Below are 12,892 nucleotides of genomic sequence, written 5' to 3'. Positions count from 1 at the left end.
GACGAATACACACACACACACACACGCACGCACGCGCACGCACGCACGCACGCACACACACACACACACACACACACACACAAACACACACACAAACACACACACACACACACACACACACACACAAACACACACACACACACACAAACTCAAACACACACACACAAACACACACACACCACCCTGCACACACACACACACACACACACACACACACACACACACACACACACACACACACACACACACAAACACACAACAACAACGACAAGGAACTTAGTCGATAAATATCGACAGGGGGCCGACAAATGGTTTAAATGGGAAATGTGTGTATATGGGTGTGGGTTTGAAACAAACAAACAAACCAACCCATGTGAACCCCGGGCCGCAGGCCTTCGATGTAGTGATTGAAAAAAAAAGGATGTTCTCAAATGGTTCAATTCTCATTTGGTCTGATTCTCAAATGGTACCGGTATACTCCCCCCCCCCCTGGCCGCAGGCCTAGGAGTAAAATTTTTATAGACACTGACCTTCTTCCCAGGGGTCATTGACCCAGTTTTAGCTATGAGAGGTGGTTCGCCCAGAGGCTGTAGAGTATACTGGGGCGGTCTCTTTGATGTCTTGAGAGGAAACTTGGCCAGGGTAGTACATGCACCAGAACTGGTGGACACCAAGGACAAACATGAAATCGAAGCAGTTTGCTTTCAGAGAGAACGGTCGTCAGCAACTCAAACTTCTCTGTTTTCTTTTTTTTTTTAATCTGACTTTCTTTGTGGCCCCCTGACTCCGCCCCCTCCCTCTGTAAGGACCCTCCTCCACAAGGACCGATTTTTGTCAACATTTTAAAGGTCGCTAGAGAGGGGTTCCACTGTATGACCTAACCGCTACTGGCAGACGGCCTCAATCTTCACGCGCAAAGACGAGATTAATAGGTGCTCGGTTTTGGTATTTTGAATTACATTACATTAAACCTTTGTTGGGTTTCATGGTCATGGCAACAGCCATAATAATATTACATGATGTATAATATCATATTTCAGCATATGTGAATTACATGTCATCATACTAAACTGTCATACATTTTTATTCCTACATTATTCTGATTGATCACAACCAAACCTACTATCATTGGACACATCCAAATGCAAGCGCCTGTTCTTGACAATTTCTCTCTGATCTAAATATAAAATCAGTGCAATTTCCTGGGTCGGGCTTTGCCACAGACACTCACGGTTTGGCCTGTAGGTAAAATGTACAATGTATTTTCTGATTTGTGCACAAAAGCTTTTTTTCTTTTTTCTTTTTTTTAACATAACAATGTTTAATGTCACTGTATGTTTAAAAGACCATGGTCATATTTGTAAAAAAATGTTAAATTAGAAAATAAATAACATTTTGGTTCATGATTTTTCCTACACCTGTGCTAAAAATAAGAAATAAAAATGTCGGGTATATAAGTCACTCAAATACAGCTAGGTATGAATGGCTCGGTTTGAGTTTGTTGCAGTTGACCCTGCACAATGCGACATATCATGTTTTTGTTGAACAATTTTGACGTCACCCCTCCCATAGGGTGACGTATTTCACAACTTCCTGTGTTACACAAACTCTGTGATGACCAATTTTGACGTCACCCCTCCCATAGGGTGACGGATTTCACAACTTTCTACAGATGAACAATTTTGACGTCACCCCTCCCATAGGGTGACGGATGTCACAACTTCCTGTGTACACAAACTGATGACGTATTTCACAACAAAATGGCGCTGCCCATGGTCAACCTCGAAACTATCCGTATAGAATGGGGGCGTCCTCGCCCCCATAATAATGTATAGGCTTACTTTAGTTTCCTAATTTGAGACGAATGTGCTTGTACCGTAATGGCTGTCTAAATGAATAACTCATTGCTTTAACCAGGGGTACGGACAATACGGCTTACCCATAAACATACAATAGTACCTGCGATTCGAGACATGAGAGGACACTCCTAATGAAGGACGGCGTCTGTTGTCCCTTTGGTGATTATAGACTGAAATATAAACAATTATAAAATATTTAAAAAGAAATTTGTTTCACTAATATTTGTTTGTCTGTGCGCTTAAAAGACCGCTGGGTCGAAATATCTGTGATTGTAACGTATTGTTTTGTCAATAACAAACGTTCCAACAATTTACCTTTCTTGTTTGTTTTTTTATTCTGAATTTTGGAACGTAAGCAGTCACTTTGTTTAGGCCGGCACGGTTGGCCTAGTGGTAAGGCGTCCGCCCCGTGATCGGGAGGTCGTGGGTTCGAACCCCGGCCGGGTCATACCTAAGACTTTAAAATTGGCAATCTAGTGGCTGCTCCGCCTGGCGTCTGGCATTATGGGGTTAGTGCTAGGACTGGTTGGTCCGGTGTCAGAATAATGTGACTGGGTGAGACATGAAGCCTGTGCTGCGACTTCTGTCTTGTGTGTGGCGCACGTTATATGTCAAAGCAGCACCGCCCTGATATGGCCCTTCGTGGTCGGCTGGGCGTTAAGCAAACAAACAAACAAACAAAAAGTCTCTTTGTTTTGGGATTTTTTTAATATAACCGTTGTAAAACGGCCACCTTCAGGGACACTTTGGGCTGGCCCTGAAGAACTTTCTTGATTAAGCCCGAAGTCAACTTCGCCTTGACTCGGTTCGCAAAGTCTTTTTACTGACAATTCAGTGCTAAAGCTTCGTGCAGCGAGCATCGTGAAGTGGACTTCGCGAAGTCGAGTTCGCCAATTAATAAAAGGCTTAGATTGCCCTTTTGTCACAGGTACCTACCTACAGAAATGACCTACATCTGTGATTTGAATTTTATAAAGAATAGATATGTGGATTTTGTGTCTGAATTGGTCATTTAATGCGAATATGTATTAGTTTGAGTTTTTCAACGCTCCTTTCCGGAAATGTTTGTTTATTTGTTGTATTGTTTTTACATTTAGTCAAGTTTTGACTAAATGTTTTAACATAGAGGGGGAATCGAGACGAGGGTCGTGGTGTATGTGTGTGTGTCTGTCTGTCTGTGCGTGTGTGTGTGTGTGTGTAGAGCGATTCAGACCAAACTACTGGACCGATCTTTATGAATTTGACATGAGAGTTCCTGGGAATGATATCCCCGGAGGTTTTTTTCATTTTTTCGATAAATGTCTTTGATGACGTCATATCCGGCCTTTTGTAAAAGTTGAGGCGGCACTGTCACACCCTCATTTTTCAATCAAATTGATTGAAATTTTTGTAAAGCAATCTTCGACGAAGGCCGGACTTCGGTATTGCATTTCAGCTTGGTGGCTTAAAAATTAATTAATGACTTTGGTCATTAAAATTCTGAAAGTTGTAATCATTTTTTTTTATATATAAAACGATCCAAATTTACGTTCATCTTATTCTACATCATTTCCTGATTCCAAAAACATATAAATATGTTATATTTGAATTAAAAACAAGCTCTCAAAATTAAAAATATAAAAAATATGATCAAAATTAAATTTCCGAAATCGATTTAAAAACAATTTCATCGTATTCTTTGTCGGTTCCTGATTCCAAAAACGATTCCAAAGTCACACGGGTATTTTGGTGGACATTTTGTATCTATGCCTATACAATTTTGCCAGGAAAGACCCTTTTGTCAATCGTGGGATCTTTAACGTGCACACCCCAATGTAGTGTGACGTTTACCGAGTTTTTATCATCCAAACTGGTAGACGAAGCCCCAGGAACCCATTTTGAGTTGTTTGAGTGTCTGTGGCGTGTTGCGAGTTTGATTAAAAGGGAAACGCCGGGTTCAAGAGAGCGCAATGAAGAAGAAGCCAAACTAACAAATAATGCAGCACAATATCAGTTTGCTGTCCTGCTGTCGGTTTGATTGCAGCTGTCAATCCACTCCAATAATCTCTACCAGAAGGCCTATCCCGAGGTCAGGAAATGCGAACATCGAAAAGTCCCAAGAGGCTCGTGCAACTCGGTGAATCTAGCGTACTCAGGTACCACGACTGACACAGAGAACATGTAGAGCACTGTCAAGGGATGGCTGACCGATATTTGCGACAGCGTTTTGGAAAAGGTGACATATGTCGCACAACTCGCTTTCGAATTATACGTACTAAAACCCGTCTGCAGTTGAAGATTAACTGATTATCACATTTTGAATTTTTTTTTTTTTTTTTTTTTTTTTTACTTAACAGGGTCATGTCTTTAAACATACCAAATGTTTTTGTGAAATTTTAGAAACTGAATAAGCAACTTAGCTTTTAAGTCTGTATCCATGTGCACAGTTTCTGTAAATTCCGTACTTTCAGAGTTGAATTCTGACAAACTAAGGTGCCAAGTCCCTGTGCATCCAGACGTTTATAAAATGTAAGAAATGTAGAATGAAAACGGTTTTTGTTTGTTTGTTTGTTTGTTTGTTTGTTTGTGTGTGTGTGTTTTGTTGTTGTTATTGTTGTCGTTTTTTTTTTAATTGCTCAGCATTCTTATTACTAGTCCATGACATTAGATAATATTTTGTGAAAAAATTGCAATATGGCGCATTTTCTCATGCGCTGTCGCATTTATTCTTCGATCGTTACACTTACAATGTACACCTTATCTTCACAGTGATTTTTGACACTTTATATAATACGTGACGAGGAACATGAGTGTACGGAGAAAGCGCATACAAAATCACAAGACATGAATTTTACATAAGGACGCGGGTTTTTCGATCTCGTTTTATAAGGTCAGTGAACGCTGTGTTGTTGATAGTATTGATGGACAGTGATTTTACGGTTGTTTTCGTGCAAGGTGACCGCACTGCGCTGCGCTGCAATCCGAAAGACTGAAGTTACAATCTTGTTCGTGCTCCACTTATTTGTTTGTTTGCTTAACGCCCAGTCCACCACGAAGGGTGATATCAGGGCGGTCCACACACAAGACAGAAGTCCCAGCACAGGCTTCATGTCTCACCCAGTCACATTATTCTGACACCGGACCAACCAGTCCTAGCACTAACCCCATAATGCCAGACACCAGGCGGAGCAGCCACTAGATTGCCAATTTTAAAGTCATGTATGACCCGGCCGGGGTTCGAACCCACGACCTTCCGCTCACTGGGCGGACGCCTTACCACTAGGCCACCGTGTTGCGGTCCGTGCTCCACTAAAAGGCATCTGTTCAGGCCTGTGCTGGACACTGAGCAGATAAGAGTAACCTTATCTCATCCATGAAATAAGAGCATCCTTCATCTGAAATACACACCTTCTTCTTCTTCTTCTTCTTCTTCTTCGTTCATGGGCTTAGACTCCCACGTTCACTCATGTTTTTAGCACGAGTGGATTTTTACGTGTATAACCGTTTTTACCCCGCCATTCAGGCAGCATACGCCGATTTCGGGGGAGGCATGCTGGGTATTTTCGTGTTTCTATAACCCACCGAACTCTGACATGGATTACAGGATCTTTTCCGTGCGCATTTGGTCTTGTGCTTGCGTGTACACACGAAGGGGGTTAAGTCACTAGCAGGTCTGCAAATAAGTTGACCTGGGAGATCGGAAAAATCTCCAGGCTCTTAACCCACCAGGCAGTAGCGACCTGGATTCGAACTCACGACCTCCCGATTAGGAGGCCGACGTCTTCAGTTACCACCACGCCACTGCGCCCGTCTGAGAAATACATGCCAAAAATCACGAGCCTCGATCGCTGCTTCCTGTGCAAAGTGGGGACATTTTGTCATTCTGAAACAAATATTTCATCCAAAAAACAAAAAACAAAAAATCTGCACAGAATGCAGCCACGCTATTGACTGCGGGAATGTCAAAGTGAAACGGTGCACTTGTTCTAAATGTATGTAAAAGTTTGAACATCGGCAGTGGACATGATCGTATGTGCAGGAAGAAAAGTACTGAGTTTAAACTCTTGATCATCATATAGTAAATAAGGAATATTCTATCACATTTGATTAGAACTCCATGTAACCATACATTTCACCCGGAATTGAGTACGTACTCTCCTCATTGCAATCAATATTCTGAGTTTGGAAAGTTTTCAGTGAATTGTCTCGGTACAGGCATTTTATAAGCTCAAACTGGTTTTAGCAAACCGCACACATCAATCATTTTGTGAGGAATGACGAAAACCATAGTGCATGCAGACATAACTTTTTTGCACCTAAAACTGCAGTTGGCTTCGTCTGCTATAATGCACTTTAATAAGAATGCAAAGCCAAATGATTGGGTTAAAATAAAGCGTTGCTGCGGTGGGAAAACATTACCAGGTGATTACAGATTCACTCTTCCCAAATATTGGCGCTCCAAGTCTTCATCATCCTCTTTTTTTTCCTTCATGCATATCTTTTCTCTCGTTGTCCCTTTTTTTTTTTTTTTTTACCAACTTCTTTATTACCACCCCATCCCTTTTCGGTTTGTTTTTGTATCTTGCTTTTGTTATAGTGTTCTGAAATGAGTATTTCTGTTTAGTCCGCCATCATGCCTACCACTGTTATGTTTTCGCTAGGATTGCTTAAAATAAGCACTATGCTTGAGTGAGAAATCCTAAACACCACATATTGTTTACTAGAGGAATACCCGGCTTCGCCGGAGTGAATCGCGAGACAGAGACAGACAGCGTGGCGGTTCACCACAATCACCTTTGAAGACGAAGTCCTGTCAAACGGGATTGAGAATTTTAGAGCTTATTTCTAAGCCCTATAATTTATTATCTGTTATGGCTTCTCAAATGCCAGAACATACAGACAGACAAAAGTCGCCAGACCCCATCACAAACAGAACTCTACAATCCACAGGTGTTGCCTCCACACACACACACACACACACACACACACACACACACACACACACACACCGTGACACGCGCGCACACACACACACACACACACACACATGGACACAGACACAGAAGCCGTATATATCTATCTATATATATATAAATATATAGAGATAGATGACAGTGGATTTTTCGATAAATAGATTCGACCTTTGCACTTTTACAGTAAGGACAACTTACGGGTACATGCAAGGAAAGCCCACAACTTCTAAGGCGAACAACTCTGCAGAGTCTGCTGTGAAGGGCGACGGTAGTCTCCCTGTCACACTCGACCCCCTTTGAATGAACTTAGGTCCCTCCCAGGTGGAATGGGAACAGCACGAAAATGATTCAGTGGCCTGAACATTTCATGTCGAGTCCCATCGCTGTCGACGACGCGAAATGTAACTGAGAGCCAAAACACCACAATCACCTTAGGACGAAGTCCACTCAAACGGGATTGAGAATAACTGTTATGGCTTCTCGAAGGAAGGCCTGAACATACCGACACACCAATGCCGCTAGACCACATCACAAACAGAACTCTACAATCCACAGGTGTTGCCCACACACACACACAAACACACACACACACACAGAGAAGCCGTATATATATATATATATGTATATCTATGTCTAAAAATATATATAGATAGATGACAGAGTATTTTTCGCGTGGCTATAAATTGATTCGACCTTTTCACTTTTACAGTAAGGACAACTTACGGGTGCAATCGTGACATTCTAAAAATAGTAACGTAGTAACGGGAATATGGATTGACGCCACACGAAGGAAGGGAGATAAACGCTGAAAACACTGGAGAAGATTTGTTTGTTTGTTTGTTTGTTTGCTTAACGCCCAGCCGACCACGAAGGGCCATATCAGGGCGGTACTGGAGAAGATAAGGAAGAGTTACTGGGAATAGATCCAGAGAAAAACAGAGAAAAACCAAAATCGGTTCAGCGCTGCGCGCTGAGAGCACGTGTTGAAATATCTCATCGATGAGGTTGTGTCCGGGGTGTAGCTGAATACGGTCTTCAAATTTGAAAAAGATCAACCGAGAACTTTGGCTTGGCATCGCGGACACACACACGCACACACACACACACACACACACACACACACACACACACACACACACACACACATACAGACAGACAGACAGACAGACAGACAGACACAAGTCGTATATATATAGATGTCATGATAAAAATTGAATAAAGTCTTGTTTCAACCAAACATTACCAGGATGATCAGTCATTACAGTCTTCTTAATTAATTGTCCGTGCAGGAGGTCGTCGATAGTAGTAGTAAAATTGATATTAAGGACTTGAGTGTTTGTCCGCTTTTTGAGGTCGTCGATGTTTTGCCTGGAAGTCCAAATATCCCGAACCTGAGCAGTCAGTCAGAGATTCTTTCTTATTGAATATTACGCTTTTTTAACGTGTAAACTTACTTTGTTTGTTTTAGTTGTTTGGTTTGTTCCAATCATTTGTTGCTGTTATCATCTGTTCAAATAGTTACTAATTTAAGCTTTTAAAGTGTGGTCAAATCTACGTAAGAACTCAATAATTTTACGAAATTACACAAACTTGAAAAGCTTGATTTGTAAAACGTTTGCCGTGCGGAACAGAGTCGACTTACTTTGACCGTTTTTTGCAAACCAGAGTAGCGGGGATTTTAAAGGCACAGTAAGCCTCCCGTAAACCATCACAGATACTGTCAGGCTTTTACACACAGTACAAACACCCTTCCATTTGAACGCTCACCGAACGGGAACATCCTAGGTGCCCTACGTAAAGAGCGAGCAATTTTCAAAGAATTAATTTTGCGGATTGTCTCCTCACACAATCGGACCGTACCGGTGCGTTTTGGCGTTAGACCTAAGTTTTAAAATCTAAATAATAAATTGACAGCTTGTTACACAAACATTCTTAAATCATAAAAGAAGTATTTTTTCATCAAGACAAGATCAGTACAATTCGAAGTTTTGAAAGTTTGAAAAAAGAAAAGCCCGGAAGCAGGGTCACGCAAGGTCGTGGTTCTCGTAGCAGACGACAGAATATGCCAGTTCCTCTGAACAGTCAAAAGCCATTGCTAGAGTTCTTGTGAACCACAGCGGTTTGTTTCGTGCATAGTCAGAGGTACATAATAACGTGCTATTGCAGATAAGCTCACAGCGAATTACAAACTGATGACTACATTGTGAAAAAAGGAAACTGGATCACACGGGTTCACGATGGCTCAGGGGTAAGATAAACCACGCAAAAATAAATTCTTTGAAAATTGCTCGCTCTTTACGGAGGGCACCTAGGATGTTCTCAAGCAGTGAGTGTTTAAATGAAAGGGTGTTTGTACTGTGTGTAAAAGCCTAACAGTATCTGTGATGGTTTACGGGAGGCTTACTTAATGTAAAAACTAATAAAGATAAAATGAATCTGAACTTTGAATGTTGGTCTGCTTTTTAAAAAATTATTTTGTTGTATTATATATAATATATGACTTTAAAATACCGTTTTGCCTCAACACCATGTATATGTAGGCTTATATCGGTTTTCTTGATAACTTTTCACAAATCAGTCTGCTAGTCTGCCTACTTGTATTTCAGCTCAGAGATCAAGTGCAAATTCATTAATTCATGGCTATCAGTCATGTCACTTGTGACTAGAAACTAGGTATTCACGTCGGTTGAATTATTGCCACCTGTACTGCCGTTAGTAATGTCGCTCGCATTGACGATCTACAGATCTCTGCTTCTTGTCAATTATGTGACGCGGGACAGATTAGTAGTACAACCTTTAGTCTTTCAGTGGCTGCTGATTTGTGAGAATGTGAAAAATGGTGCGTTGGACGAAGAGAGAGAAAGAGGGGGGGGAGGGGGAAGAGAGGGGGAGAGAGAGAGGGAGACACAGTGAGTGAGAGTATTGAGGGCTTTGGGTGTGGTTGCTATATTGCCAAGAGACGAGAGAGAGAGAAAGAGAGAGAGAGAGAGAGAGAGAGAGAGAGAGAGAGAGAGAGAGAGAGAGAGAGAGAGAGCGAGAGAGAGTGAGAGAGAGACTGTGTGATTAAAATGTACTAGTTTTCAAAACTAGTGTCCTCTGGGTGACTGAAACAACCTCCTTTGTGAAACAATATATAGTTATTAAAAAAAATTGATATTTAAAAAAACGAGAAACTCGACAAGCAACTTGAAACCAACGTCTGAGGCTAAATGGTGTGCGAACACTGGGTCACAGGGATGGGTGGAAGCTGAAATCAAGTCTTGCCATCATCTTGATTCCAAACTCGTAACATTTTTGTGTGTGTTTTTTTGCTTTTCTTTTCCTGAATGTTTTTTTCGAAGAAGCCTACACTGTCACAATTTTGACTTATGAATCGTGCTGTCTTTGTCTTGAAGAATGAAAAAAAGTTTGAATTGTTCGTCCCTTTTTGTGTGCGTTTAAATTATTAATTTTTTTTCTCAAAGATTTTGTGTTTTAGATAGCAGGTGTGGCTGAAAAGAAAAAGAAAGTAAATATCATAGTGATAGTGACTTTATACGCCATCATGTAAGCCTACGTGTCAGACGAGTGTCACTCCGCAATGACTAGTCTCTCTCTCAGTCTCTCTCTCTCTCTCTCTCTCTCTCTCTCTCTCTCTCTCTCTCTCTCTCCCTCTCTCTCTCTCTCTCTCTCTCTCCCTCTCTCTCTCTCTCTCTCTCTCTCTCTCCAGGGGTGGGACTCTCTTGTGATGAAAAACGAGGAAATCCCTTTTTTTCTAGGGGGGTTCGGGGGCATGCTTCCCCGAAAGCTCGTTGTATTGCCGCTTATGCCACAACCCTCGAAAAATAAAATTTGATTTGATTTGATTTGATTCTGTATCTGTATCTGTAGGGTACGTCGCTAGCATCCAGAGTTGCTGGCTTTGGCGCGACGGGTGAGTGTGTGCAGCGGCGACGTCGTCTAGCGGCGGCTGGTGCCCGGTCAGCGCCGATTTGAATGCCTCAGTAGAGTCTGAGTGGACAACTATGTTGTCCACGTGATTCCACTCTAACAGGGCCGGACTACCGTTGCGCAACCCCACCCCCCATAGCCTAAACATGTACCTCACTTATTTAAAACATTTTTTATAATTGTTTATTTTATGCCGTTTCATGCAAAGAGCGACCATTTTCCTATCTCAGAATATGACCTACCCATCAGCTTCAGGGGGATTCACCCCCTGACCCCCTCGAGGGGCTCTGCCCCTTGACCCCGCCAGGGGGAACATCCCCCTGGACCACCACTGGCAACCCCCCCCCCCCCCCCCCTCCTCAGTCTTAGCCGCCTAGTCAGTCCGGCCCTGTCAGGCAGGCGAGGCTATTGTGGATCATCGCAGTGGGAAAAACGACTGTCTGTATTGTTCGGTGTTGCAGCGTGGTACAGCGAAACACCTGGTTTTTATATTTAGTCAAGTTTTGACTAAATATTTTAACATCGAGGGGGAATCGAAACGAGGGTCGTGGTGTATGTGCGTGTGTGTGTGCGTGCGTGCGTGTGTGTGTGTGTGTGTGTGTAGAGCGATTCAGACTAAACTACTGGACCGATCTTTATGAAATTTGACATGAGAGTTCCTGGGTATGAAATCCCCATACGTTTTTTTCATTTTTTTGATAAATGTCTTTGATGACGTCATATCCGGCTTTTCGTGAAAGTTGAGGCGGCACTGTCACGCCCTCATTTTTCAACCAAATTGGTTGAAATTTTGGTCAAGTAATCTTCGACGAAGCCCGGACTTCGGTATTGCATTTCAGCTTGGTGGCTTAAAAATTAATTAATGACTTTGGTCATTAAAAATCTGAAAATTGCAAAAAAAAATAAAAATTTATAAAACGATCCAAATTTACGTTTATCTTATTCTCCATCATTTGCTGATTCCAAAAACATATAAATATGTTATATTCGGATTAAAAACAAGCTCTGAAAATTAAATATATAAAAATTATTATCAAAATTAAATTGTCCAAATCAATTTAAAAACACTTTCATCTTATTCCTTGTCGGTTCCTGATTCCAAAAACATATAGATATGATATGTTTGGATTAAAAACACGCTCAGAAAGTTAAAACAAAGAGAGGTACAGAAAAGCGTGCTATCCTTCTTAGCGCAACTACTACCCCGCTCTTCTTGTCAATTTCACTGCCTTTGCCATGAGCGGTGGACTGACGATGCTACGAGTATACGGTCTTGCTGAAAAATGGCAGCTACTTGACTAAATATTGTATTTTCGCCTTACGCGACTTGTTTTTTATGTAATTGTCTATGGGGTTGCTGCCAACGTAGTCTGCTGTTTGTCTTCTGCATGGGTCGAATTATTATGATGCCGGCCAGCACTTCTTCTTCTTCTTCTTTCTTGGTATGGACTGGGTTCATCCGAACGTCTGTAGTCCAGCGGCGGAGTACTGAGTAATTGGTTACTGGTGGTGGGTGACCCAATAACTCCGAGAAGATGGTTAAAAGTATAAAACTATTTACACGAAGAGCTGCAGGGTTACTGTGTCAGCGAGGCAAGTCCGTGGGTACGACCCAGACCAGTTTGGAAGGACTCCAGTGAAGGAGCAACTGTGGTCTTAGGGTCGAGCTTGTTCCACTGACGCAGTGTTCGGGGGAAAAAGGAGTTGAAGAGAACAGGATGGGATGCCCTCTCCTGGAACAGTCTCTGGGCTCCTCTGGTGCGGCTGTCGCCAGAGGTGTAGAACTCGGCCTTGTTGATGTCGACTATGCCGTTGTTGATCTTGTAGAGCATAGTGAGGCGGTTGGCGAGTCTTCTGTCGGCGAGTGGTTCCCATTGGAGGGTCTTCAGCATGCTGGTCACACAGCCTGGGGTCCGATCGCTGTAGTTGTTGTGGACGTAACGGGCTGCTCTGCGTTGGACTTTTTCAAGCTCCGTGACGTCTTTCTGAGAGATCGGGTCCCAGACTGGCGAGGCGTAGTCAAGGACCGGTCTGACCATGGCCTTGTACGTAGCAGCTCTGACGGTGGTGGTGCACTCCCGGAAGTTCCGCCGCAAGAAGCCCACAGTTCTGTTGCCCTTTTTGACAGTCGCTTGCACATGGCTGCTCCAG

General features: G+C 42.4%; 1 non-coding gene across 1 annotated transcript; it reads right to left on the bottom strand.

The window, feature by feature from the left end:
• Window positions 1-5,060: 5,060 nt before the first annotated feature.
• Trnat-agu (transfer RNA threonine (anticodon AGU)) lies at window positions 5,061-5,138 on the bottom strand. The gene has a single exon. It is a non-coding gene; the product is annotated as a tRNA-Thr (tRNA).
• Between the last annotated feature and the right edge of the window lie 7,754 nt (window positions 5,139-12,892).

This window comes from Littorina saxatilis, linkage group LG17 (assembly GCF_037325665.1).
Source record: "Littorina saxatilis isolate snail1 linkage group LG17, US_GU_Lsax_2.0, whole genome shotgun sequence".
Classification (NCBI taxonomy): Eukaryota; Metazoa; Mollusca; class Gastropoda; order Littorinimorpha; family Littorinidae; genus Littorina; species Littorina saxatilis.
This window is presented reverse-complemented; position numbering and strand designations above follow the sequence as displayed.